General features: G+C 44.9%; 39 non-coding genes across 39 annotated transcripts; all 39 read right to left on the reverse strand.

Annotated features, from left to right (window-relative positions):
* Positions 1 to 190: 190 nt before the first annotated feature.
* LOC137271233 (U1 spliceosomal RNA) lies at positions 191 to 353 on the reverse strand. Its single transcript, XR_010955814.1, has one exon. It is a non-coding gene; the product is annotated as a U1 spliceosomal RNA (small nuclear RNA).
* A 471-nt stretch (positions 354 to 824) lies between these two features.
* On the reverse strand, positions 825 to 988 carry LOC137271182 (U1 spliceosomal RNA). Its single transcript, XR_010955767.1, has one exon. It is a non-coding gene; the product is annotated as a U1 spliceosomal RNA (small nuclear RNA).
* Positions 989 to 1,459: 471 nt separating this feature from the next.
* LOC137271194 (U1 spliceosomal RNA) lies at positions 1,460 to 1,623 on the reverse strand. The gene has a single exon (XR_010955778.1). It is a non-coding gene; the product is annotated as a U1 spliceosomal RNA (small nuclear RNA).
* Positions 1,624 to 2,094: 471 nt separating this feature from the next.
* LOC137271206 (U1 spliceosomal RNA) lies at positions 2,095 to 2,258 on the reverse strand. The gene has a single exon (XR_010955789.1). It is a non-coding gene; the product is annotated as a U1 spliceosomal RNA (small nuclear RNA).
* A 471-nt stretch (positions 2,259 to 2,729) lies between these two features.
* LOC137271218 (U1 spliceosomal RNA) lies at positions 2,730 to 2,893 on the reverse strand. Its single transcript, XR_010955800.1, has one exon. It is a non-coding gene; the product is annotated as a U1 spliceosomal RNA (small nuclear RNA).
* A 471-nt stretch (positions 2,894 to 3,364) lies between these two features.
* Positions 3,365 to 3,528, reverse strand: LOC137271230 (U1 spliceosomal RNA). The gene has a single exon (XR_010955811.1). It is a non-coding gene; the product is annotated as a U1 spliceosomal RNA (small nuclear RNA).
* A 471-nt stretch (positions 3,529 to 3,999) lies between these two features.
* Positions 4,000 to 4,163, reverse strand: LOC137271183 (U1 spliceosomal RNA). Its single transcript, XR_010955768.1, has one exon. It is a non-coding gene; the product is annotated as a U1 spliceosomal RNA (small nuclear RNA).
* Positions 4,164 to 4,634: 471 nt separating this feature from the next.
* On the reverse strand, positions 4,635 to 4,798 carry LOC137271184 (U1 spliceosomal RNA). Its single transcript, XR_010955769.1, has one exon. It is a non-coding gene; the product is annotated as a U1 spliceosomal RNA (small nuclear RNA).
* Positions 4,799 to 5,269: 471 nt separating this feature from the next.
* Positions 5,270 to 5,433, reverse strand: LOC137271185 (U1 spliceosomal RNA). Its single transcript, XR_010955770.1, has one exon. It is a non-coding gene; the product is annotated as a U1 spliceosomal RNA (small nuclear RNA).
* Positions 5,434 to 5,904: 471 nt separating this feature from the next.
* LOC137271186 (U1 spliceosomal RNA) lies at positions 5,905 to 6,068 on the reverse strand. Its single transcript, XR_010955771.1, has one exon. It is a non-coding gene; the product is annotated as a U1 spliceosomal RNA (small nuclear RNA).
* A 471-nt stretch (positions 6,069 to 6,539) lies between these two features.
* Positions 6,540 to 6,703, reverse strand: LOC137271187 (U1 spliceosomal RNA). Its single transcript, XR_010955772.1, has one exon. It is a non-coding gene; the product is annotated as a U1 spliceosomal RNA (small nuclear RNA).
* Positions 6,704 to 7,174: 471 nt separating this feature from the next.
* Positions 7,175 to 7,338, reverse strand: LOC137271188 (U1 spliceosomal RNA). Its single transcript, XR_010955773.1, has one exon. It is a non-coding gene; the product is annotated as a U1 spliceosomal RNA (small nuclear RNA).
* Positions 7,339 to 7,809: 471 nt separating this feature from the next.
* Positions 7,810 to 7,973, reverse strand: LOC137271189 (U1 spliceosomal RNA). The gene has a single exon (XR_010955774.1). It is a non-coding gene; the product is annotated as a U1 spliceosomal RNA (small nuclear RNA).
* A 471-nt stretch (positions 7,974 to 8,444) lies between these two features.
* LOC137271191 (U1 spliceosomal RNA) lies at positions 8,445 to 8,608 on the reverse strand. The gene has a single exon (XR_010955775.1). It is a non-coding gene; the product is annotated as a U1 spliceosomal RNA (small nuclear RNA).
* Positions 8,609 to 9,079: 471 nt separating this feature from the next.
* On the reverse strand, positions 9,080 to 9,243 carry LOC137271192 (U1 spliceosomal RNA). Its single transcript, XR_010955776.1, has one exon. It is a non-coding gene; the product is annotated as a U1 spliceosomal RNA (small nuclear RNA).
* A 471-nt stretch (positions 9,244 to 9,714) lies between these two features.
* On the reverse strand, positions 9,715 to 9,878 carry LOC137271193 (U1 spliceosomal RNA). The gene has a single exon (XR_010955777.1). It is a non-coding gene; the product is annotated as a U1 spliceosomal RNA (small nuclear RNA).
* Positions 9,879 to 10,349: 471 nt separating this feature from the next.
* On the reverse strand, positions 10,350 to 10,513 carry LOC137271195 (U1 spliceosomal RNA). Its single transcript, XR_010955779.1, has one exon. It is a non-coding gene; the product is annotated as a U1 spliceosomal RNA (small nuclear RNA).
* A 471-nt stretch (positions 10,514 to 10,984) lies between these two features.
* LOC137271196 (U1 spliceosomal RNA) lies at positions 10,985 to 11,148 on the reverse strand. Its single transcript, XR_010955780.1, has one exon. It is a non-coding gene; the product is annotated as a U1 spliceosomal RNA (small nuclear RNA).
* Positions 11,149 to 11,619: 471 nt separating this feature from the next.
* Positions 11,620 to 11,783, reverse strand: LOC137271197 (U1 spliceosomal RNA). Its single transcript, XR_010955781.1, has one exon. It is a non-coding gene; the product is annotated as a U1 spliceosomal RNA (small nuclear RNA).
* A 471-nt stretch (positions 11,784 to 12,254) lies between these two features.
* Positions 12,255 to 12,418, reverse strand: LOC137271198 (U1 spliceosomal RNA). Its single transcript, XR_010955782.1, has one exon. It is a non-coding gene; the product is annotated as a U1 spliceosomal RNA (small nuclear RNA).
* Positions 12,419 to 12,889: 471 nt separating this feature from the next.
* Positions 12,890 to 13,053, reverse strand: LOC137271199 (U1 spliceosomal RNA). Its single transcript, XR_010955783.1, has one exon. It is a non-coding gene; the product is annotated as a U1 spliceosomal RNA (small nuclear RNA).
* A 471-nt stretch (positions 13,054 to 13,524) lies between these two features.
* On the reverse strand, positions 13,525 to 13,688 carry LOC137271200 (U1 spliceosomal RNA). Its single transcript, XR_010955784.1, has one exon. It is a non-coding gene; the product is annotated as a U1 spliceosomal RNA (small nuclear RNA).
* Positions 13,689 to 14,159: 471 nt separating this feature from the next.
* On the reverse strand, positions 14,160 to 14,323 carry LOC137271202 (U1 spliceosomal RNA). Its single transcript, XR_010955785.1, has one exon. It is a non-coding gene; the product is annotated as a U1 spliceosomal RNA (small nuclear RNA).
* A 471-nt stretch (positions 14,324 to 14,794) lies between these two features.
* LOC137271203 (U1 spliceosomal RNA) lies at positions 14,795 to 14,958 on the reverse strand. Its single transcript, XR_010955786.1, has one exon. It is a non-coding gene; the product is annotated as a U1 spliceosomal RNA (small nuclear RNA).
* A 471-nt stretch (positions 14,959 to 15,429) lies between these two features.
* On the reverse strand, positions 15,430 to 15,593 carry LOC137271204 (U1 spliceosomal RNA). Its single transcript, XR_010955787.1, has one exon. It is a non-coding gene; the product is annotated as a U1 spliceosomal RNA (small nuclear RNA).
* A 471-nt stretch (positions 15,594 to 16,064) lies between these two features.
* LOC137271205 (U1 spliceosomal RNA) lies at positions 16,065 to 16,228 on the reverse strand. The gene has a single exon (XR_010955788.1). It is a non-coding gene; the product is annotated as a U1 spliceosomal RNA (small nuclear RNA).
* A 471-nt stretch (positions 16,229 to 16,699) lies between these two features.
* LOC137271207 (U1 spliceosomal RNA) lies at positions 16,700 to 16,863 on the reverse strand. The gene has a single exon (XR_010955790.1). It is a non-coding gene; the product is annotated as a U1 spliceosomal RNA (small nuclear RNA).
* Positions 16,864 to 17,334: 471 nt separating this feature from the next.
* On the reverse strand, positions 17,335 to 17,498 carry LOC137271208 (U1 spliceosomal RNA). Its single transcript, XR_010955791.1, has one exon. It is a non-coding gene; the product is annotated as a U1 spliceosomal RNA (small nuclear RNA).
* Positions 17,499 to 17,969: 471 nt separating this feature from the next.
* On the reverse strand, positions 17,970 to 18,133 carry LOC137271209 (U1 spliceosomal RNA). Its single transcript, XR_010955792.1, has one exon. It is a non-coding gene; the product is annotated as a U1 spliceosomal RNA (small nuclear RNA).
* A 471-nt stretch (positions 18,134 to 18,604) lies between these two features.
* On the reverse strand, positions 18,605 to 18,768 carry LOC137271210 (U1 spliceosomal RNA). The gene has a single exon (XR_010955793.1). It is a non-coding gene; the product is annotated as a U1 spliceosomal RNA (small nuclear RNA).
* Positions 18,769 to 19,239: 471 nt separating this feature from the next.
* On the reverse strand, positions 19,240 to 19,403 carry LOC137271211 (U1 spliceosomal RNA). The gene has a single exon (XR_010955794.1). It is a non-coding gene; the product is annotated as a U1 spliceosomal RNA (small nuclear RNA).
* Positions 19,404 to 19,874: 471 nt separating this feature from the next.
* Positions 19,875 to 20,038, reverse strand: LOC137271213 (U1 spliceosomal RNA). The gene has a single exon (XR_010955795.1). It is a non-coding gene; the product is annotated as a U1 spliceosomal RNA (small nuclear RNA).
* A 471-nt stretch (positions 20,039 to 20,509) lies between these two features.
* On the reverse strand, positions 20,510 to 20,673 carry LOC137271214 (U1 spliceosomal RNA). Its single transcript, XR_010955796.1, has one exon. It is a non-coding gene; the product is annotated as a U1 spliceosomal RNA (small nuclear RNA).
* A 471-nt stretch (positions 20,674 to 21,144) lies between these two features.
* Positions 21,145 to 21,308, reverse strand: LOC137271215 (U1 spliceosomal RNA). The gene has a single exon (XR_010955797.1). It is a non-coding gene; the product is annotated as a U1 spliceosomal RNA (small nuclear RNA).
* A 471-nt stretch (positions 21,309 to 21,779) lies between these two features.
* On the reverse strand, positions 21,780 to 21,943 carry LOC137271216 (U1 spliceosomal RNA). Its single transcript, XR_010955798.1, has one exon. It is a non-coding gene; the product is annotated as a U1 spliceosomal RNA (small nuclear RNA).
* Positions 21,944 to 22,414: 471 nt separating this feature from the next.
* On the reverse strand, positions 22,415 to 22,578 carry LOC137271217 (U1 spliceosomal RNA). The gene has a single exon (XR_010955799.1). It is a non-coding gene; the product is annotated as a U1 spliceosomal RNA (small nuclear RNA).
* Positions 22,579 to 23,049: 471 nt separating this feature from the next.
* LOC137271219 (U1 spliceosomal RNA) lies at positions 23,050 to 23,213 on the reverse strand. Its single transcript, XR_010955801.1, has one exon. It is a non-coding gene; the product is annotated as a U1 spliceosomal RNA (small nuclear RNA).
* A 471-nt stretch (positions 23,214 to 23,684) lies between these two features.
* LOC137271220 (U1 spliceosomal RNA) lies at positions 23,685 to 23,848 on the reverse strand. Its single transcript, XR_010955802.1, has one exon. It is a non-coding gene; the product is annotated as a U1 spliceosomal RNA (small nuclear RNA).
* Positions 23,849 to 24,319: 471 nt separating this feature from the next.
* Positions 24,320 to 24,483, reverse strand: LOC137271221 (U1 spliceosomal RNA). Its single transcript, XR_010955803.1, has one exon. It is a non-coding gene; the product is annotated as a U1 spliceosomal RNA (small nuclear RNA).
* Between the last annotated feature and the right edge of the window lie 159 nt (positions 24,484 to 24,642).

A 24,642-nucleotide genomic window follows, 5' to 3' on the forward strand; every position in this document is an offset into this window, starting at 1 on the left:
GCGATCCCATCTGAAATACATCAAACTCAGACTTGCTTTAAACATATACTTTTGCCACAGCAAACAGATTAACACATGCGCATTAAAAACACATAGTTTGCACATACACACACGGGAAAACAATCATCTTCAAGTGATTTGGAAGTGGGGAAGTGTCAACTGAAAATATCTATTTTTGGGGTTGATTTTCAAGGGGAGAGCGCGAACGCAGTCCCCCACACTTATAAATTGCGCACCCGAGTCGTCCACATTTGGGACGATCGCAGGGGTCAACCAAACCGAGGTGCAATGGAAAGGTCTCGCCCGGGCCCACAGCCTTGCGGATCACTGTAAAGCCTGTGCCAGGTAAGTATGCTTGGGACAGGTTCCAGTTTTCACTTACATCACCCTGGCGTTGCCCTATTCAGGTGTCACATCATCAACGCTTCACATATATTTCATGGCAGGTTAATTGTTCGTACAGTTTATTGTACAGAACAGTCCATTAGTACCTTCACTTTGTGAAAAAATTACTGATAGATAAAAACACACACAGACGGATTTATTTCCATTTAGACTGCATGCACGTGCATCTCTGATCCGGGACGCAGGGGAGACAACTTGACAGTCCAAACACAACAACTGGCTGACAAAGCGATCCCATCTGAAATACATCAAACTCAGACTTGCTTTAAACATATACTTTTGCCACAGCAAACAGATTAACACATGCGCATTAAAAACACATAGTTTGCACATACACACACGGGAAAACAATCATCTTCAAGTGATTTGGAAGTGGGGGAAGTGTCAACTGAAAATATCTATTTTTGGGGTTGATTTTCAAGGGGAGAGCGCGAACGCAGTCCCCCACACTTATAAATTGCGCACCCGAGTCGTCCACATTTGGGACGATCGCAGGGGTCAACCAAACCGAGGTGCAATGGAAAGGTCTCGCCCCGGGCCCACAGCCTTGCGGATCACTGTAAAGCCTGTGCCAGGTAAGTATGCTTGGGACAGGTTCCAGTTTTCACTTACATCACCCTGGCGTTGCCCTATTCAGGTGTCACATCATCAACGCTTCACATATATTTCATGGCAGGTTAATTGTTCGTACAGTTTATTGTACAGAACAGTCCATTAGTACCTTCACTTTGTGAAAAAATTACTGATAGATAAAAACACACACAGACGGATTTATTTCCATTTAGACTGCATGCACGTGCATCTCTGATCCGGGACGCAGGGGAGACAACTTGACAGTCCAAACACAACAACTGGCTGACAAAGCGATCCCATCTGAAATACATCAAACTCAGACTTGCTTTAAACATATACTTTTGCCACAGCAAACAGATTAACACATGCGCATTAAAAACACATAGTTTGCACATACACACACGGGAAAACAATCATCTTCAAGTGATTTGGAAGTGGGGGAAGTGTCAACTGAAAATATCTATTTTTGGGGTTGATTTTCAAGGGGAGAGCGCGAACGCAGTCCCCCACACTTATAAATTGCGCACCCGAGTCGTCCACATTTGGGACGATCGCAGGGGTCAACCAAACCGAGGTGCAATGGAAAGGTCTCGCCCCGGGCCCACAGCCTTGCGGATCACTGTAAAGCCTGTGCCAGGTAAGTATGCTTGGGACAGGTTCCAGTTTTCACTTACATCACCCTGGCGTTGCCCTATTCAGGTGTCACATCATCAACGCTTCACATATATTTCATGGCAGGTTAATTGTTCGTACAGTTTATTGTACAGAACAGTCCATTAGTACCTTCACTTTGTGAAAAAATTACTGATAGATAAAAACACACACAGACGGATTTATTTCCATTTAGACTGCATGCACGTGCATCTCTGATCCGGGACGCAGGGGAGACAACTTGACAGTCCAAACACAACAACTGGCTGACAAAGCGATCCCATCTGAAATACATCAAACTCAGACTTGCTTTAAACATATACTTTTGCCACAGCAAACAGATTAACACATGCGCATTAAAAACACATAGTTTGCACATACACACACGGGAAAACAATCATCTTCAAGTGATTTGGAAGTGGGGGAAGTGTCAACTGAAAATATCTATTTTTGGGGTTGATTTTCAAGGGGAGAGCGCGAACGCAGTCCCCCACACTTATAAATTGCGCACCCGAGTCGTCCACATTTGGGACGATCGCAGGGGTCAACCAAACCGAGGTGCAATGGAAAGGTCTCGCCCCGGGCCCACAGCCTTGCGGATCACTGTAAAGCCTGTGCCAGGTAAGTATGCTTGGGACAGGTTCCAGTTTTCACTTACATCACCCTGGCGTTGCCCTATTCAGGTGTCACATCATCAACGCTTCACATATATTTCATGGCAGGTTAATTGTTCGTACAGTTTATTGTACAGAACAGTCCATTAGTACCTTCACTTTGTGAAAAAATTACTGATAGATAAAAACACACACAGACGGATTTATTTCCATTTAGACTGCATGCACGTGCATCTCTGATCCGGGACGCAGGGGAGACAACTTGACAGTCCAAACACAACAACTGGCTGACAAAGCGATCCCATCTGAAATACATCAAACTCAGACTTGCTTTAAACATATACTTTTGCCACAGCAAACAGATTAACACATGCGCATTAAAAACACATAGTTTGCACATACACACACGGGAAAACAATCATCTTCAAGTGATTTGGAAGTGGGGGAAGTGTCAACTGAAAATATCTATTTTTGGGGTTGATTTTCAAGGGGAGAGCGCGAACGCAGTCCCCCACACTTATAAATTGCGCACCCGAGTCGTCCACATTTGGGACGATCGCAGGGGTCAACCAAACCGAGGTGCAATGGAAAGGTCTCGCCCCGGGCCCACAGCCTTGCGGATCACTGTAAAGCCTGTGCCAGGTAAGTATGCTTGGGACAGGTTCCAGTTTTCACTTACATCACCCTGGCGTTGCCCTATTCAGGTGTCACATCATCAACGCTTCACATATATTTCATGGCAGGTTAATTGTTCGTACAGTTTATTGTACAGAACAGTCCATTAGTACCTTCACTTTGTGAAAAAATTACTGATAGATAAAAACACACACAGACGGATTTATTTCCATTTAGACTGCATGCACGTGCATCTCTGATCCGGGACGCAGGGGAGACAACTTGACAGTCCAAACACAACAACTGGCTGACAAAGCGATCCCATCTGAAATACATCAAACTCAGACTTGCTTTAAACATATACTTTTGCCACAGCAAACAGATTAACACATGCGCATTAAAAACACATAGTTTGCACATACACACACGGGAAAACAATCATCTTCAAGTGATTTGGAAGTGGGGGAAGTGTCAACTGAAAATATCTATTTTTGGGGTTGATTTTCAAGGGGAGAGCGCGAACGCAGTCCCCCACACTTATAAATTGCGCACCCGAGTCGTCCACATTTGGGACGATCGCAGGGGTCAACCAAACCGAGGTGCAATGGAAAGGTCTCGCCCCGGGCCCACAGCCTTGCGGATCACTGTAAAGCCTGTGCCAGGTAAGTATGCTTGGGACAGGTTCCAGTTTTCACTTACATCACCCTGGCGTTGCCCTATTCAGGTGTCACATCATCAACGCTTCACATATATTTCATGGCAGGTTAATTGTTCGTACAGTTTATTGTACAGAACAGTCCATTAGTACCTTCACTTTGTGAAAAAATTACTGATAGATAAAAACACACACAGACGGATTTATTTCCATTTAGACTGCATGCACGTGCATCTCTGATCCGGGACGCAGGGGAGACAACTTGACAGTCCAAACACAACAACTGGCTGACAAAGCGATCCCATCTGAAATACATCAAACTCAGACTTGCTTTAAACATATACTTTTGCCACAGCAAACAGATTAACACATGCGCATTAAAAACACATAGTTTGCACATACACACACGGGAAAACAATCATCTTCAAGTGATTTGGAAGTGGGGGAAGTGTCAACTGAAAATATCTATTTTTGGGGTTGATTTTCAAGGGGAGAGCGCGAACGCAGTCCCCCACACTTATAAATTGCGCACCCGAGTCGTCCACATTTGGGACGATCGCAGGGGTCAACCAAACCGAGGTGCAATGGAAAGGTCTCGCCCCGGGCCCACAGCCTTGCGGATCACTGTAAAGCCTGTGCCAGGTAAGTATGCTTGGGACAGGTTCCAGTTTTCACTTACATCACCCTGGCGTTGCCCTATTCAGGTGTCACATCATCAACGCTTCACATATATTTCATGGCAGGTTAATTGTTCGTACAGTTTATTGTACAGAACAGTCCATTAGTACCTTCACTTTGTGAAAAAATTACTGATAGATAAAAACACACACAGACGGATTTATTTCCATTTAGACTGCATGCACGTGCATCTCTGATCCGGGACGCAGGGGAGACAACTTGACAGTCCAAACACAACAACTGGCTGACAAAGCGATCCCATCTGAAATACATCAAACTCAGACTTGCTTTAAACATATACTTTTGCCACAGCAAACAGATTAACACATGCGCATTAAAAACACATAGTTTGCACATACACACACGGGAAAACAATCATCTTCAAGTGATTTGGAAGTGGGGGAAGTGTCAACTGAAAATATCTATTTTTGGGGTTGATTTTCAAGGGGAGAGCGCGAACGCAGTCCCCCACACTTATAAATTGCGCACCCGAGTCGTCCACATTTGGGACGATCGCAGGGGTCAACCAAACCGAGGTGCAATGGAAAGGTCTCGCCCCGGGCCCACAGCCTTGCGGATCACTGTAAAGCCTGTGCCAGGTAAGTATGCTTGGGACAGGTTCCAGTTTTCACTTACATCACCCTGGCGTTGCCCTATTCAGGTGTCACATCATCAACGCTTCACATATATTTCATGGCAGGTTAATTGTTCGTACAGTTTATTGTACAGAACAGTCCATTAGTACCTTCACTTTGTGAAAAAATTACTGATAGATAAAAACACACACAGACGGATTTATTTCCATTTAGACTGCATGCACGTGCATCTCTGATCCGGGACGCAGGGGAGACAACTTGACAGTCCAAACACAACAACTGGCTGACAAAGCGATCCCATCTGAAATACATCAAACTCAGACTTGCTTTAAACATATACTTTTGCCACAGCAAACAGATTAACACATGCGCATTAAAAACACATAGTTTGCACATACACACACGGGAAAACAATCATCTTCAAGTGATTTGGAAGTGGGGGAAGTGTCAACTGAAAATATCTATTTTTGGGGTTGATTTTCAAGGGGAGAGCGCGAACGCAGTCCCCCACACTTATAAATTGCGCACCCGAGTCGTCCACATTTGGGACGATCGCAGGGGTCAACCAAACCGAGGTGCAATGGAAAGGTCTCGCCCCGGGCCCACAGCCTTGCGGATCACTGTAAAGCCTGTGCCAGGTAAGTATGCTTGGGACAGGTTCCAGTTTTCACTTACATCACCCTGGCGTTGCCCTATTCAGGTGTCACATCATCAACGCTTCACATATATTTCATGGCAGGTTAATTGTTCGTACAGTTTATTGTACAGAACAGTCCATTAGTACCTTCACTTTGTGAAAAAATTACTGATAGATAAAAACACACACAGACGGATTTATTTCCATTTAGACTGCATGCACGTGCATCTCTGATCCGGGACGCAGGGGAGACAACTTGACAGTCCAAACACAACAACTGGCTGACAAAGCGATCCCATCTGAAATACATCAAACTCAGACTTGCTTTAAACATATACTTTTGCCACAGCAAACAGATTAACACATGCGCATTAAAAACACATAGTTTGCACATACACACACGGGAAAACAATCATCTTCAAGTGATTTGGAAGTGGGGGAAGTGTCAACTGAAAATATCTATTTTTGGGGTTGATTTTCAAGGGGAGAGCGCGAACGCAGTCCCCCACACTTATAAATTGCGCACCCGAGTCGTCCACATTTGGGACGATCGCAGGGGTCAACCAAACCGAGGTGCAATGGAAAGGTCTCGCCCCGGGCCCACAGCCTTGCGGATCACTGTAAAGCCTGTGCCAGGTAAGTATGCTTGGGACAGGTTCCAGTTTTCACTTACATCACCCTGGCGTTGCCCTATTCAGGTGTCACATCATCAACGCTTCACATATATTTCATGGCAGGTTAATTGTTCGTACAGTTTATTGTACAGAACAGTCCATTAGTACCTTCACTTTGTGAAAAAATTACTGATAGATAAAAACACACACAGACGGATTTATTTCCATTTAGACTGCATGCACGTGCATCTCTGATCCGGGACGCAGGGGAGACAACTTGACAGTCCAAACACAACAACTGGCTGACAAAGCGATCCCATCTGAAATACATCAAACTCAGACTTGCTTTAAACATATACTTTTGCCACAGCAAACAGATTAACACATGCGCATTAAAAACACATAGTTTGCACATACACACACGGGAAAACAATCATCTTCAAGTGATTTGGAAGTGGGGGAAGTGTCAACTGAAAATATCTATTTTTGGGGTTGATTTTCAAGGGGAGAGCGCGAACGCAGTCCCCCACACTTATAAATTGCGCACCCGAGTCGTCCACATTTGGGACGATCGCAGGGGTCAACCAAACCGAGGTGCAATGGAAAGGTCTCGCCCCGGGCCCACAGCCTTGCGGATCACTGTAAAGCCTGTGCCAGGTAAGTATGCTTGGGACAGGTTCCAGTTTTCACTTACATCACCCTGGCGTTGCCCTATTCAGGTGTCACATCATCAACGCTTCACATATATTTCATGGCAGGTTAATTGTTCGTACAGTTTATTGTACAGAACAGTCCATTAGTACCTTCACTTTGTGAAAAAATTACTGATAGATAAAAACACACACAGACGGATTTATTTCCATTTAGACTGCATGCACGTGCATCTCTGATCCGGGACGCAGGGGAGACAACTTGACAGTCCAAACACAACAACTGGCTGACAAAGCGATCCCATCTGAAATACATCAAACTCAGACTTGCTTTAAACATATACTTTTGCCACAGCAAACAGATTAACACATGCGCATTAAAAACACATAGTTTGCACATACACACACGGGAAAACAATCATCTTCAAGTGATTTGGAAGTGGGGGAAGTGTCAACTGAAAATATCTATTTTTGGGGTTGATTTTCAAGGGGAGAGCGCGAACGCAGTCCCCCACACTTATAAATTGCGCACCCGAGTCGTCCACATTTGGGACGATCGCAGGGGTCAACCAAACCGAGGTGCAATGGAAAGGTCTCGCCCCGGGCCCACAGCCTTGCGGATCACTGTAAAGCCTGTGCCAGGTAAGTATGCTTGGGACAGGTTCCAGTTTTCACTTACATCACCCTGGCGTTGCCCTATTCAGGTGTCACATCATCAACGCTTCACATATATTTCATGGCAGGTTAATTGTTCGTACAGTTTATTGTACAGAACAGTCCATTAGTACCTTCACTTTGTGAAAAAATTACTGATAGATAAAAACACACACAGACGGATTTATTTCCATTTAGACTGCATGCACGTGCATCTCTGATCCGGGACGCAGGGGAGACAACTTGACAGTCCAAACACAACAACTGGCTGACAAAGCGATCCCATCTGAAATACATCAAACTCAGACTTGCTTTAAACATATACTTTTGCCACAGCAAACAGATTAACACATGCGCATTAAAAACACATAGTTTGCACATACACACACGGGAAAACAATCATCTTCAAGTGATTTGGAAGTGGGGGAAGTGTCAACTGAAAATATCTATTTTTGGGGTTGATTTTCAAGGGGAGAGCGCGAACGCAGTCCCCCACACTTATAAATTGCGCACCCGAGTCGTCCACATTTGGGACGATCGCAGGGGTCAACCAAACCGAGGTGCAATGGAAAGGTCTCGCCCCGGGCCCACAGCCTTGCGGATCACTGTAAAGCCTGTGCCAGGTAAGTATGCTTGGGACAGGTTCCAGTTTTCACTTACATCACCCTGGCGTTGCCCTATTCAGGTGTCACATCATCAACGCTTCACATATATTTCATGGCAGGTTAATTGTTCGTACAGTTTATTGTACAGAACAGTCCATTAGTACCTTCACTTTGTGAAAAAATTACTGATAGATAAAAACACACACAGACGGATTTATTTCCATTTAGACTGCATGCACGTGCATCTCTGATCCGGGACGCAGGGGAGACAACTTGACAGTCCAAACACAACAACTGGCTGACAAAGCGATCCCATCTGAAATACATCAAACTCAGACTTGCTTTAAACATATACTTTTGCCACAGCAAACAGATTAACACATGCGCATTAAAAACACATAGTTTGCACATACACACACGGGAAAACAATCATCTTCAAGTGATTTGGAAGTGGGGGAAGTGTCAACTGAAAATATCTATTTTTGGGGTTGATTTTCAAGGGGAGAGCGCGAACGCAGTCCCCCACACTTATAAATTGCGCACCCGAGTCGTCCACATTTGGGACGATCGCAGGGGTCAACCAAACCGAGGTGCAATGGAAAGGTCTCGCCCCGGGCCCACAGCCTTGCGGATCACTGTAAAGCCTGTGCCAGGTAAGTATGCTTGGGACAGGTTCCAGTTTTCACTTACATCACCCTGGCGTTGCCCTATTCAGGTGTCACATCATCAACGCTTCACATATATTTCATGGCAGGTTAATTGTTCGTACAGTTTATTGTACAGAACAGTCCATTAGTACCTTCACTTTGTGAAAAAATTACTGATAGATAAAAACACACACAGACGGATTTATTTCCATTTAGACTGCATGCACGTGCATCTCTGATCCGGGACGCAGGGGAGACAACTTGACAGTCCAAACACAACAACTGGCTGACAAAGCGATCCCATCTGAAATACATCAAACTCAGACTTGCTTTAAACATATACTTTTGCCACAGCAAACAGATTAACACATGCGCATTAAAAACACATAGTTTGCACATACACACACGGGAAAACAATCATCTTCAAGTGATTTGGAAGTGGGGGAAGTGTCAACTGAAAATATCTATTTTTGGGGTTGATTTTCAAGGGGAGAGCGCGAACGCAGTCCCCCACACTTATAAATTGCGCACCCGAGTCGTCCACATTTGGGACGATCGCAGGGGTCAACCAAACCGAGGTGCAATGGAAAGGTCTCGCCCCGGGCCCACAGCCTTGCGGATCACTGTAAAGCCTGTGCCAGGTAAGTATGCTTGGGACAGGTTCCAGTTTTCACTTACATCACCCTGGCGTTGCCCTATTCAGGTGTCACATCATCAACGCTTCACATATATTTCATGGCAGGTTAATTGTTCGTACAGTTTATTGTACAGAACAGTCCATTAGTACCTTCACTTTGTGAAAAAATTACTGATAGATAAAAACACACACAGACGGATTTATTTCCATTTAGACTGCATGCACGTGCATCTCTGATCCGGGACGCAGGGGAGACAACTTGACAGTCCAAACACAACAACTGGCTGACAAAGCGATCCCATCTGAAATACATCAAACTCAGACTTGCTTTAAACATATACTTTTGCCACAGCAAACAGATTAACACATGCGCATTAAAAACACATAGTTTGCACATACACACACGGGAAAACAATCATCTTCAAGTGATTTGGAAGTGGGGGAAGTGTCAACTGAAAATATCTATTTTTGGGGTTGATTTTCAAGGGGAGAGCGCGAACGCAGTCCCCCACACTTATAAATTGCGCACCCGAGTCGTCCACATTTGGGACGATCGCAGGGGTCAACCAAACCGAGGTGCAATGGAAAGGTCTCGCCCCGGGCCCACAGCCTTGCGGATCACTGTAAAGCCTGTGCCAGGTAAGTATGCTTGGGACAGGTTCCAGTTTTCACTTACATCACCCTGGCGTTGCCCTATTCAGGTGTCACATCATCAACGCTTCACATATATTTCATGGCAGGTTAATTGTTCGTACAGTTTATTGTACAGAACAGTCCATTAGTACCTTCACTTTGTGAAAAAATTACTGATAGATAAAAACACACACAGACGGATTTATTTCCATTTAGACTGCATGCACGTGCATCTCTGATCCGGGACGCAGGGGAGACAACTTGACAGTCCAAACACAACAACTGGCTGACAAAGCGATCCCATCTGAAATACATCAAACTCAGACTTGCTTTAAACATATACTTTTGCCACAGCAAACAGATTAACACATGCGCATTAAAAACACATAGTTTGCACATACACACACGGGAAAACAATCATCTTCAAGTGATTTGGAAGTGGGGGAAGTGTCAACTGAAAATATCTATTTTTGGGGTTGATTTTCAAGGGGAGAGCGCGAACGCAGTCCCCCACACTTATAAATTGCGCACCCGAGTCGTCCACATTTGGGACGATCGCAGGGGTCAACCAAACCGAGGTGCAATGGAAAGGTCTCGCCCCGGGCCCACAGCCTTGCGGATCACTGTAAAGCCTGTGCCAGGTAAGTATGCTTGGGACAGGTTCCAGTTTTCACTTACATCACCCTGGCGTTGCCCTATTCAGGTGTCACATCATCAACGCTTCACATATATTTCATGGCAGGTTAATTGTTCGTACAGTTTATTGTACAGAACAGTCCATTAGTACCTTCACTTTGTGAAAAAATTACTGATAGATAAAAACACACACAGACGGATTTATTTCCATTTAGACTGCATGCACGTGCATCTCTGATCCGGGACGCAGGGGAGACAACTTGACAGTCCAAACACAACAACTGGCTGACAAAGCGATCCCATCTGAAATACATCAAACTCAGACTTGCTTTAAACATATACTTTTGCCACAGCAAACAGATTAACACATGCGCATTAAAAACACATAGTTTGCACATACACACACGGGAAAACAATCATCTTCAAGTGATTTGGAAGTGGGGGAAGTGTCAACTGAAAATATCTATTTTTGGGGTTGATTTTCAAGGGGAGAGCGCGAACGCAGTCCCCCACACTTATAAATTGCGCACCCGAGTCGTCCACATTTGGGACGATCGCAGGGGTCAACCAAACCGAGGTGCAATGGAAAGGTCTCGCCCCGGGCCCACAGCCTTGCGGATCACTGTAAAGCCTGTGCCAGGTAAGTATGCTTGGGACAGGTTCCAGTTTTCACTTACATCACCCTGGCGTTGCCCTATTCAGGTGTCACATCATCAACGCTTCACATATATTTCATGGCAGGTTAATTGTTCGTACAGTTTATTGTACAGAACAGTCCATTAGTACCTTCACTTTGTGAAAAAATTACTGATAGATAAAAACACACACAGACGGATTTATTTCCATTTAGACTGCATGCACGTGCATCTCTGATCCGGGACGCAGGGGAGACAACTTGACAGTCCAAACACAACAACTGGCTGACAAAGCGATCCCATCTGAAATACATCAAACTCAGACTTGCTTTAAACATATACTTTTGCCACAGCAAACAGATTAACACATGCGCATTAAAAACACATAGTTTGCACATACACACACGGGAAAACAATCATCTTCAAGTGATTTGGAAGTGGGGGAAGTGTCAACTGAAAATATCTATTTTTGGGGTTGATTTTCAAGGGGAGAGCGCGAACGCAGTCCCCCACACTTATAAATTGCGCACCCGAGTCGTCCACATTTGGGACGATCGCAGGGGTCAACCAAACCGAGGTGCAATGGAAAGGTCTCGCCCCGGGCCCACAGCCTTGCGGATCACTGTAAAGCCTGTGCCAGGTAAGTATGCTTGGGACAGGTTCCAGTTTTCACTTACATCACCCTGGCGTTGCCCTATTCAGGTGTCACATCATCAACGCTTCACATATATTTCATGGCAGGTTAATTGTTCGTACAGTTTATTGTACAGAACAGTCCATTAGTACCTTCACTTTGTGAAAAAATTACTGATAGATAAAAACACACACAGACGGATTTATTTCCATTTAGACTGCATGCACGTGCATCTCTGATCCGGGACGCAGGGGAGACAACTTGACAGTCCAAACACAACAACTGGCTGACAAAGCGATCCCATCTGAAATACATCAAACTCAGACTTGCTTTAAACATATACTTTTGCCACAGCAAACAGATTAACACATGCGCATTAAAAACACATAGTTTGCACATACACACACGGGAAAACAATCATCTTCAAGTGATTTGGAAGTGGGGGAAGTGTCAACTGAAAATATCTATTTTTGGGGTTGATTTTCAAGGGGAGAGCGCGAACGCAGTCCCCCACACTTATAAATTGCGCACCCGAGTCGTCCACATTTGGGACGATCGCAGGGGTCAACCAAACCGAGGTGCAATGGAAAGGTCTCGCCCCGGGCCCACAGCCTTGCGGATCACTGTAAAGCCTGTGCCAGGTAAGTATGCTTGGGACAGGTTCCAGTTTTCACTTACATCACCCTGGCGTTGCCCTATTCAGGTGTCACATCATCAACGCTTCACATATATTTCATGGCAGGTTAATTGTTCGTACAGTTTATTGTACAGAACAGTCCATTAGTACCTTCACTTTGTGAAAAAATTACTGATAGATAAAAACACACACAGACGGATTTATTTCCATTTAGACTGCATGCACGTGCATCTCTGATCCGGGACGCAGGGGAGACAACTTGACAGTCCAAACACAACAACTGGCTGACAAAGCGATCCCATCTGAAATACATCAAACTCAGACTTGCTTTAAACATATACTTTTGCCACAGCAAACAGATTAACACATGCGCATTAAAAACACATAGTTTGCACATACACACACGGGAAAACAATCATCTTCAAGTGATTTGGAAGTGGGGGAAGTGTCAACTGAAAATATCTATTTTTGGGGTTGATTTTCAAGGGGAGAGCGCGAACGCAGTCCCCCACACTTATAAATTGCGCACCCGAGTCGTCCACATTTGGGACGATCGCAGGGGTCAACCAAACCGAGGTGCAATGGAAAGGTCTCGCCCCGGGCCCACAGCCTTGCGGATCACTGTAAAGCCTGTGCCAGGTAAGTATGCTTGGGACAGGTTCCAGTTTTCACTTACATCACCCTGGCGTTGCCCTATTCAGGTGTCACATCATCAACGCTTCACATATATTTCATGGCAGGTTAATTGTTCGTACAGTTTATTGTACAGAACAGTCCATTAGTACCTTCACTTTGTGAAAAAATTACTGATAGATAAAAACACACACAGACGGATTTATTTCCATTTAGACTGCATGCACGTGCATCTCTGATCCGGGACGCAGGGGAGACAACTTGACAGTCCAAACACAACAACTGGCTGACAAAGCGATCCCATCTGAAATACATCAAACTCAGACTTGCTTTAAACATATACTTTTGCCACAGCAAACAGATTAACACATGCGCATTAAAAACACATAGTTTGCACATACACACACGGGAAAACAATCATCTTCAAGTGATTTGGAAGTGGGGGAAGTGTCAACTGAAAATATCTATTTTTGGGGTTGATTTTCAAGGGGAGAGCGCGAACGCAGTCCCCCACACTTATAAATTGCGCACCCGAGTCGTCCACATTTGGGACGATCGCAGGGGTCAACCAAACCGAGGTGCAATGGAAAGGTCTCGCCCCGGGCCCACAGCCTTGCGGATCACTGTAAAGCCTGTGCCAGGTAAGTATGCTTGGGACAGGTTCCAGTTTTCACTTACATCACCCTGGCGTTGCCCTATTCAGGTGTCACATCATCAACGCTTCACATATATTTCATGGCAGGTTAATTGTTCGTACAGTTTATTGTACAGAACAGTCCATTAGTACCTTCACTTTGTGAAAAAATTACTGATAGATAAAAACACACACAGACGGATTTATTTCCATTTAGACTGCATGCACGTGCATCTCTGATCCGGGACGCAGGGGAGACAACTTGACAGTCCAAACACAACAACTGGCTGACAAAGCGATCCCATCTGAAATACATCAAACTCAGACTTGCTTTAAACATATACTTTTGCCACAGCAAACAGATTAACACATGCGCATTAAAAACACATAGTTTGCACATACACACACGGGAAAACAATCATCTTCAAGTGATTTGGAAGTGGGGGAAGTGTCAACTGAAAATATCTATTTTTGGGGTTGATTTTCAAGGGGAGAGCGCGAACGCAGTCCCCCACACTTATAAATTGCGCACCCGAGTCGTCCACATTTGGGACGATCGCAGGGGTCAACCAAACCGAGGTGCAATGGAAAGGTCTCGCCCCGGGCCCACAGCCTTGCGGATCACTGTAAAGCCTGTGCCAGGTAAGTATGCTTGGGACAGGTTCCAGTTTTCACTTACATCACCCTGGCGTTGCCCTATTCAGGTGTCACATCATCAACGCTTCACATATATTTCATGGCAGGTTAATTGTTCGTACAGTTTATTGTACAGAACAGTCCATTAGTACCTTCACTTTGTGAAAAAATTACTGATAGATAAAAACACACACAGACGGATTTATTTCCATTTAGACTGCATGCACGTGCATCTCTGATCCGGGACGCAGGGGAGACAACTTGACAGTCCAAACACAACAACTGGCTGACAAAGCGATCCCATCTGAAATACATCAAACTCAGACTTGCTTTAAACATATACTTTTGCCACAGCAAACAGATTAACACATGCGCATTAAAAACACATAGTTTGCACATACACACACGGGAAAACAATCATCTTCAAGTGATTTGGAAGTGGGGGAAGTGTCAACTGAAAATATCTATTTTTGGGGTTGATTTTCAAGGGGAGAGCGCGAACGCAGTCCCCCACACTTATAAATTGCGCACCCGAGTCGTCCACATTTGGGACGATCGCAGGGGTCAACCAAACCGAGGTGCAATGGAAAGGTCTCGCCCCGGGCCCACAGCCTTGCGGATCACTGTAAAGCCTGTGCCAGGTAAGTATGCTTGGGACAGGTTCCAGTTTTCACTTACATCACCCTGGCGTTGCCCTATTCAGGTGTCACATCATCAACGCTTCACATATATTTCATGGCAGGTTAATTGTTCGTACAGTTTATTGTACAGAACAGTCCATTAGTACCTTCACTTTGTGAAAAAATTACTGATAGATAAAAACACACACAGACGGATTTATTTCCATTTAGACTGCATGCACGTGCATCTCTGATCCGGGACGCAGGGGAGACAACTTGACAGTCCAAACACAACAACTGGCTGACAAAGCGATCCCATCTGAAATACATCAAACTCAGACTTGCTTTAAACATATACTTTTGCCACAGCAAACAGATTAACACATGCGCATTAAAAACACATAGTTTGCACATACACACACGGGAAAACAATCATCTTCAAGTGATTTGGAAGTGGGGGAAGTGTCAACTGAAAATATCTATTTTTGGGGTTGATTTTCAAGGGGAGAGCGCGAACGCAGTCCCCCACACTTATAAATTGCGCACCCGAGTCGTCCACATTTGGGACGATCGCAGGGGTCAACCAAACCGAGGTGCAATGGAAAGGTCTCGCCCCGGGCCCACAGCCTTGCGGATCACTGTAAAGCCTGTGCCAGGTAAGTATGCTTGGGACAGGTTCCAGTTTTCACTTACATCACCCTGGCGTTGCCCTATTCAGGTGTCACATCATCAACGCTTCACATATATTTCATGGCAGGTTAATTGTTCGTACAGTTTATTGTACTGAACAGTCCATTAGTACCTTCACTTTGTGAAAAAATTACTGATAGATAAAAACACACACAGACGGATTTATTTCCATTTAGACTGCATGCACGTGCATCTCTGATCCGGGACGCAGGGGAGACAACTTGACAGTCCAAACACAACAACTGGCTGACAAAGCGATCCCATCTGAAATACATCAAACTCAGACTTGCTTTAAACATATACTTTTGCCACAGCAAACAGATTAACACATGCGCATTAAAAACACATAGTTTGCACATACACACACGGGAAAACAATCATCTTCAAGTGATTTGGAAGTGGGGGAAGTGTCAACTGAAAATATCTATTTTTGGGGTTGATTTTCAAGGGGAGAGCGCGAACGCAGTCCCCCACACTTATAAATTGCGCACCCGAGTCGTCCACATTTGGGACGATCGCAGGGGTCAACCAAACCGAGGTGCAATGGAAAGGTCTCGCCCCGGGCCCACAGCCTTGCGGATCACTGTAAAGCCTGTGCCAGGTAAGTATGCTTGGGACAGGTTCCAGTTTTCACTTACATCACCCTGGCGTTGCCCTATTCAGGTGTCACATCATCAACGCTTCACATATATTTCATGGCAGGTTAATTGTTCGTACAGTTTATTGTACAGAACAGTCCATTAGTACCTTCACTTTGTGAAAAAATTACTGATAGATAAAAACACACACAGACGGATTTATTTCCATTTAGACTGCATGCACGTGCATCTCTGATCCGGGACGCAGGGGAGACAACTTGACAGTCCAAACACAACAACTGGCTGACAAAGCGATCCCATCTGAAATACATCAAACTCAGACTTGCTTTAAACATATACTTTTGCCACAGCAAACAGATTAACACATGCGCATTAAAAACACATAGTTTGCACATACACACACGGGAAAACAATCATCTTCAAGTGATTTGGAAGTGGGGGAAGTGTCAACTGAAAATATCTATTTTTGGGGTTGATTTTCAAGGGGAGAGCGCGAACGCAGTCCCCCACACTTATAAATTGCGCACCCGAGTCGTCCACATTTGGGACGATCGCAGGGGTCAACCAAACCGAGGTGCAATGGAAAGGTCTCGCCCCGGGCCCACAGCCTTGCGGATCACTGTAAAGCCTGTGCCAGGTAAGTATGCTTGGGACAGGTTCCAGTTTTCACTTACATCACCCTGGCGTTGCCCTATTCAGGTGTCACATCATCAACGCTTCACATATATTTCATGGCAGGTTAATTGTTCGTACAGTTTATTGTACAGAACAGTCCATTAGTACCTTCACTTTGTGAAAAAATTACTGATAGATAAAAACACACACAGACGGATTTATTTCCATTTAGACTGCATGCACGTGCATCTCTGATCCGGGACGCAGGGGAGACAACTTGACAGTCCAAACACAACAACTGGCTGACAAAGCGATCCCATCTGAAATACATCAAACTCAGACTTGCTTTAAACATATACTTTTGCCACAGCAAACAGATTAACACATGCGCATTAAAAACACATAGTTTGCACATACACACACGGGAAAACAATCATCTTCAAGTGATTTGGAAGTGGGGGAAGTGTCAACTGAAAATATCTATTTTTGGGGTTGATTTTCAAGGGGAGAGCGCGAACGCAGTCCCCCACACTTATAAATTGCGCACCCGAGTCGTCCACATTTGGGACGATCGCAGGGGTCAACCAAACCGAGGTGCAATGGAAAGGTCTCGCCCCGGGCCCACAGCCTTGCGGATCACTGTAAAGCCTGTGCCAGGTAAGTATGCTTGGGACAGGTTCCAGTTTTCACTTACATCACCCTGGCGTTGCCCTATTCAGGTGTCACATCATCAACGCTTCACATATATTTCATGGCAGGTTAATTGTTCGTACAGTTTATTGTACAGAACAGTCCATTAGTACCTTCACTTTGTGAAAAAATTACTGATAGATAAAAACACACACAGACGGATTTATTTCCATTTAGACTGCATGCACGTGCATCTCTGATCCGGGACGCAGGGGAGACAACTTGACAGTCCAAACACAACAACTGGCTGACAAAGCGATCCCATCTGAAATACATCAAACTCAGACTTGCTTTAAACATATACTTTTGCCACAGCAAACAGATTAACACATGCGCATTAAAAACACATAGTTTGCACATACACACACGGGAAAACAATCATCTTCAAGTGATTTGGAAGTGGGGGAAGTGTCAACTGAAAATATCTATTTTTGGGGTTGATTTTCAAGGGGAGAGCGCGAACGCAGTCCCCCACACTTATAAATTGCGCACCCGAGTCGTCCACATTTGGGACGATCGCAGGGGTCAACCAAACCGAGGTGCAATGGAAAGGTCTCGCCCCGGGCCCACAGCCTTGCGGATCACTGTAAAGCCTGTGCCAGGTAAGTATGCTTGGGACAGGTTCCAGTTTTCACTTACATCACCCTGGCGTTGCCCTATTCAGGTGTCACATCATCAACGCTTCACATATATTTCATGGCAGGTTAATTGTTCGTACAGTTTATTGTACAGAACAGTCCATTAGTACCTTCACTTTGTGAAAAAATTACTGATAGATAAAAACACACACAGACGGATTTATTTCCATTTAGACTGCATGCACGTGCATCTCTGATCCGGGACGCAGGGGAGACAACTTGACAGTCCAAACACAACAACTGGCTGACAAAGCGATCCCATCTGAAATACATCAAACTCAGACTTGCTTTAAACATATACTTTTGCCACAGCAAACAGATTAACACATGCGCATTAAAAACACATAGTTTGCACATACACACACGGGAAAACAATCATCTTCAAGTGATTTGGAAGTGGGGGAAGTGTCAACTGAAAATATCTATTTTTGGGGTTGATTTTCAAGGGGAGAGCGCGAACGCAGTCCCCCACACTTATAAATTGCGCACCCGAGTCGTCCACATTTGGGACGATCGCAGGGGTCAACCAAACCGAGGTGCAATGGAAAGGTCTCGCCCCGGGCCCACAGCCTTGCGGATCACTGTAAAGCCTGTGCCAGGTAAGTATGCTTGGGACAGGTTCCAGTTTTCACTTACATCACCCTGGCGTTGCCCTATTCAGGTGTCACATCATCAACGCTTCACATATATTTCATGGCAGGTTAATTGTTCGTACAGTTTATTGTACAGAACAGTCCATTAGTACCTTCACTTTGTGAAAAAATTACTGATAGATAAAAACACACACAGACGGATTTATTTCCATTTAGACTGCATGCACGTGCATCTCTGATCCGGGACGCAGGGGAGACAACTTGACAGTCCAAACACAACAACTGGCTGACAAAGCGATCCCATCTGAAATACATCAAACTCAGACTTGCTTTAAACATATACTTTTGCCACAGCAAACAGATTAACACATGCGCATTAAAAACACATAGTTTGCACATACACACACGGGAAAACAATCATCTTCAAGTGATTTGGAAGTGGGGGAAGTGTCAACTGAAAATATCTATTTTTGGGGTTGATTTTCAAGGGGAGAGCGCGAACGCAGTCCCCCACACTTATAAATTGCGCACCCGAGTCGTCCACATTTGGGACGATCGCAGGGGTCAACCAAACCGAGGTGCAATGGAAAGGTCTCGCCCCGGGCCCACAGCCTTGCGGATCACTGTAAAGCCTGTGCCAGGTAAGTATGCTTGGGACAGGTTCCAGTTTTCACTTACATCACCCTGGCGTTGCCCTATTCAGGTGTCACATCATCAACGCTTCACATATATTTCATGGCAGGTTAATTGTTCGTACAGTTTATTGTACAGAACAGTCCATTAGTACCTTCACTTTGTGAAAAAATTACTGATAGATAAAAACACACACAGACGGATTTATTTCCATTTAGACTGCATGCACGTGCATCTCTGATCCGGGACGCAGGGGAGACAACTTGACAGTCCAAACACAACAACTGGCTGACAAAGCGATCCCATCTGAAATACATCAAACTCAGACTTGCTTTAAACATATACTTTTGCCACAGCAAACAGATTAACACATGCGCATTAAAAACACATAGTTTGCACATACACACACGGGAAAACAATCATCTTCAAGTGATTTGGAAGTGGGGGAAGTGTCAACTGAAAATATCTATTTTTGGGGTTGATTTTCAAGGGGAGAGCGCGAACGCAGTCCCCCACACTTATAAATTGCGCACCCGAGTCGTCCACATTTGGGACGATCGCAGGGGTCAACCAAACCGAGGTGCAATGGAAAGGTCTCGCCCCGGGCCCACAGCCTTGCGGATCACTGTAAAGCCTGTGCCAGGTAAGTATGCTTGGGACAGGTTCCAGTTTTCACTTACATCACCCTGGCGTTGCCCTATTCAGGTGTCACATCATCAACGCTTCACATATATTTCATGGCAGGTTAATTGTTCGTACAGTTTATTGTACAGAACAGTCCATTAGTACCTTCACTTTGTGAAAAAATTACTGATAGATAAAAACACACACAGACGGATTTATTTCCATTTAGACTGCATGCACGTGCATCTCTGATCCGGGACGCAGGGGAGACAACTTGACAGTCCAAACACAACAACTGGCTGACAAAGCGATCCCATCTGAAATACATCAAACTCAGACTTGCTTTAAACATATACTTTTGCCACAGCAAACAGATTAACACATGCGCATTAAAAACACATAGTTTGCACATACACACACGGGAAAACAATCATCTTCAAGTGATTTGGAAGTGGGGGAAGTGTCAACTGAAAATATCTATTTTTGGGGTTGATTTTCAAGGGGAGAGCGCGAACGCAGTCCCCCACACTTATAAATTGCGCACCCGAGTCGTCCACATTTGGGACGATCGCAGGGGTCAACCAAACCGAGGTGCAATGGAAAGGTCTCGCCCCGGGCCCACAGCCTTGCGGATCACTGTAAAGCCTGTGCCAGGTAAGTATGCTTGGGACAGGTTCCAGTTTTCACTTACATCACCCTGGCGTTGCCCTATTCAGGTGTCACATCATCAACGCTTCACATATATTTCATGGCAGGTTAATTGTTCGTACAGTTTATTGTACAGAACAGTCCATTAGTACCTTCACTTTGTGAAAAAATTACTGATAGATAAAAACACACACAGACGGATTTATTTCCATTTAGACTGCATGCACGTGCATCTCTGATCCGGGACGCAGGGGAGACAACTTGACAGTCCAAACACAACAACTGGCTGACAAAGCGATCCCATCTGAAATACATCAAACTCAGACTTGCTTTAAACATATACTTTTGCCACAGCAAACAGATTAACACATGCGCATTAAAAACACATAGTTTGCACATACACACACGGGAAAACAATCATCTTCAAGTGATTTGGAAGTGGGGGAAGTGTCAACTGAAAATATCTATTTTTGGGGTTGATTTTCAAGGGGAGAGCGCGAACGCAGTCCCCCACACTTATAAATTGCGCACCCGAGTCGTCCACATTTGGGACGATCGCAGGGGTCAACCAAACCGAGGTGCAATGGAAAGGTCTCGCCCCGGGCCCACAGCCTTGCGGATCACTGTAAAGCCTGTGCCAGGTAAGTATGCTTGGGACAGGTTCCAGTTTTCACTTACATCACCCTGGCGTTGCCCTATTCAGGTGTCACATCATCAACGCTTCACATATATTTCATGGCAGGTTAATTGTTCGTACAGTTTATTGTACAGAACAGTCCATTAGTACCTTCACTTTGTGAAAAAATTACTGATAGATAAAAACACACACAGACGGATTTATTTCCATTTAGACTGCATGCACGTGCATCTCTGATCCGGGACGCAGGGGAGACAACTTGACAGTCCAAACACAACAACTGGCTGACAAAGCGATCCCATCTGAAATACATCAAACTCAGACTTGCTTTAAACATATACTTTTGCCACAGCAAACAGATTAACACATGCGCATTAAAAACACATAGTTTGCACATACACACACGGGAAAACAATCATCTTCAAGTGATTTGGAAGTGGGGGAAGTGTCAACTGAAAATATCTATTTTTGGGGTTGATTTTCAAGGGGAGAGCGCGAACGCAGTCCCCCACACTTATAAATTGCGCACCCGAGTCGTCCACATTTGGGACGATCGCAGGGGTCAACCAAACCGAGGTGCAATGGAAAGGTCTCGCCCCGGGCCCACAGCCTTGCGGATCACTGTAAAGCCTGTGCCAGGTAAGTATGCTTGGGACAGGTTCCAGTTTTCACTTACATCACCCTGGCGTTGCCCTATTCAGGTGTCACATCATCAACGCTTCACATATATTTCATGGCAGGTTAATTGTTCGTACAGTTTATTGTACAGAACAGTCCATTAGTACCTTCACTTTGTGAAAAAATTACTGATAGATAAAAACACACACAGACGGATTTATTTCCATTTAGACTGCATGCACGTGCATCTCTGATCCGGGACGCAGGGGAGACAACTTGACAGTCCAAACACAACAACTGGCTGACAAAGCGATCCCATCTGAAATACATCAAACTCAGACTTGCTTTAAACATATACTTTTGCCACAGCAAACAGATTAACACATGCGCATTAAAAACACATAGTTTGCACATACACACACGGGAAAACAATCATCTTCAAGTGATTTGGAAGTGGGGGAAGTGTCAACTGAAAATATCTATTTTTGGGGTTGATTTTCAAGGGGAGAGCGCGAACGCAGTCCCCCACACTTATAAATTGCGCACCCGAGTCGTCCACATTTGGGACGATCGCAGGGGTCAACCAAACCGAGGTGCAATGGAAAGGTCTCGCCCCGGGCCCACAGCCTTGCGGATCACTGTAAAGCCTGTGCCAGGTAAGTATGCTTGGGACAGGTTCCAGTTTTCACTTACATCACCCTGGCGTTGCCCTATTCAGGTGTCACATCATCAACGCTTCACATATATTTCATGGCAGGTTAATTGTTCGTACAGTTTATTGTACAGAACAGTCCATTAGTACCTTCACTTTGTGAAAAAATTACTGATAGATAAAAACACACACAGACGGATTTATTTCCATTTAGACTGCATGCACGTGCATCTCTGATCCGGGACGCAGGGGAGACAACTTGACAGTCCAAACACAACAACTGGCTGACAAAGCGATCCCATCTGAAATACATCAAACTCAGACTTGCTTTAAACATATACTTTTGCCACAGCAAACAGATTAACACATGCGCATTAAAAACACATAGTTTGCACATACACACACGGGAAAACAATCATCTTCAAGTGATTTGGAAGTGGGGGAAGTGTCAACTGAAAATATCTATTTTTGGGGTTGATTTTCAAGGGGAGAGCGCGAACGCAGTCCCCCACACTTATAAATTGCGCACCCGAGTCGTCCACATTTGGGACGATCGCAGGGGTCAACCAAACCGAGGTGCAATGGAAAGGTCTCGCCCCGGGCCCACAGCCTTGCGGATCACTGTAAAGCCTGTGCCAGGTAAGTATGCTTGGGACAGGTTCCAGTTTTCACTTACATCACCCTGGCGTTGCCCTATTCAGGTGTCACATCATCAACGCTTCACATATATTTCATGGCAGGTTAATTGTTCGTACAGTTTATTGTACAGAACAGTCCATTAGTACCTTCACTTTGTGAAAAAATTACTGATAGATAAAAACACACACAGACGGATTTATTTCCATTTAGACTGCATGCACGTGCATCTCTGATCCGGGACGCAGGGGAGACAACTTGACAGTCCAAACACAACAACTGGCTGACAAAGCGATCCCATCTGAAATACATCAAACTCAGACTTGCTTTAAACATATACTTTTGCCACAGCAAACAGATTAACACATGCGCATTAAAAACACATAGTTTGCACATACACACACGGGAAAACAATCATCTTCAAGTGATTTGGAAGTGGGGGAAGTGTCAACTGAAAATATCTATTTTTGGGGTTGATTTTCAAGGGGAGAGCGCGAACGCAGTCCCCCACACTTATAAATTGCGCACCCGAGTCGTCCACATTTGGGACGATCGCAGGGGTCAACCAAACCGAGGTGCAATGGAAAGGTCTCGCCCCGGGCCCACAGCCTTGCGGATCACTGTAAAGCCTGTGCCAGGTAAGTATGCTTGGGACAGGTTCCAGTTTTCACTTACATCACCCTGGCGTTGCCCTATTCAGGTGTCACATCATCAACGCTTCACATATATTTCATGGCAGGTTAATTGTTCGTACAGTTTATTGTACAGAACAGTCCATTAGTACCTTCACTTTGTGAAAAAATTACTGATAGATAAAAACACACACAGACGGATTTATTTCCATTTAGACTGCATGCACGTGCATCTCTGATCCGGGACGCAGGGGAGACAACTTGACAGTCCAAACACAACAACTGGCTGACAAAGCGATCCCATCTGAAATACATCAAACTCAGACTTGCTTTAAACATATACTTTTGCCACAGCAAACAGATTAACACATGCGCATTAAAAACACATAGTTTGCACATACACACACGGGAAAACAATCATCTTCAAGTGATTTGGAAGTGGGGGAAGTGTCAACTGAAAATATCTATTTTTGGGGTTGATTTTCAAGGGGAGAGCGCGAACGCAGTCCCCCACACTTATAAATTGCGCACCCGAGTCGTCCACATTTGGGACGATCGCAGGGGTCAACCAAACCGAGGTGCAATGGAAAGGTCTCGCCCCGGGCCCACAGCCTTGCGGATCACTGTAAAGCCTGTGCCAGGTAAGTATGCTTGGGACAGGTTCCAGTTTTCACTTACATCACCCTGGCGTTGCCCTATTCAGGTGTCACATCATCAACGCTTCACATATATTTCATGGCAGGTTAATTGTTCGTACAGTTTATTGTACAGAACAGTCCATTAGTACCTTCACTTTGTGAAAAAATTA

Source organism: Haliotis asinina, unplaced genomic scaffold (genome assembly GCF_037392515.1).
Source record: "Haliotis asinina isolate JCU_RB_2024 unplaced genomic scaffold, JCU_Hal_asi_v2 scaffold_110, whole genome shotgun sequence".
Lineage (NCBI taxonomy): Eukaryota > Metazoa > Mollusca > Gastropoda > Lepetellida > Haliotidae > Haliotis > Haliotis asinina.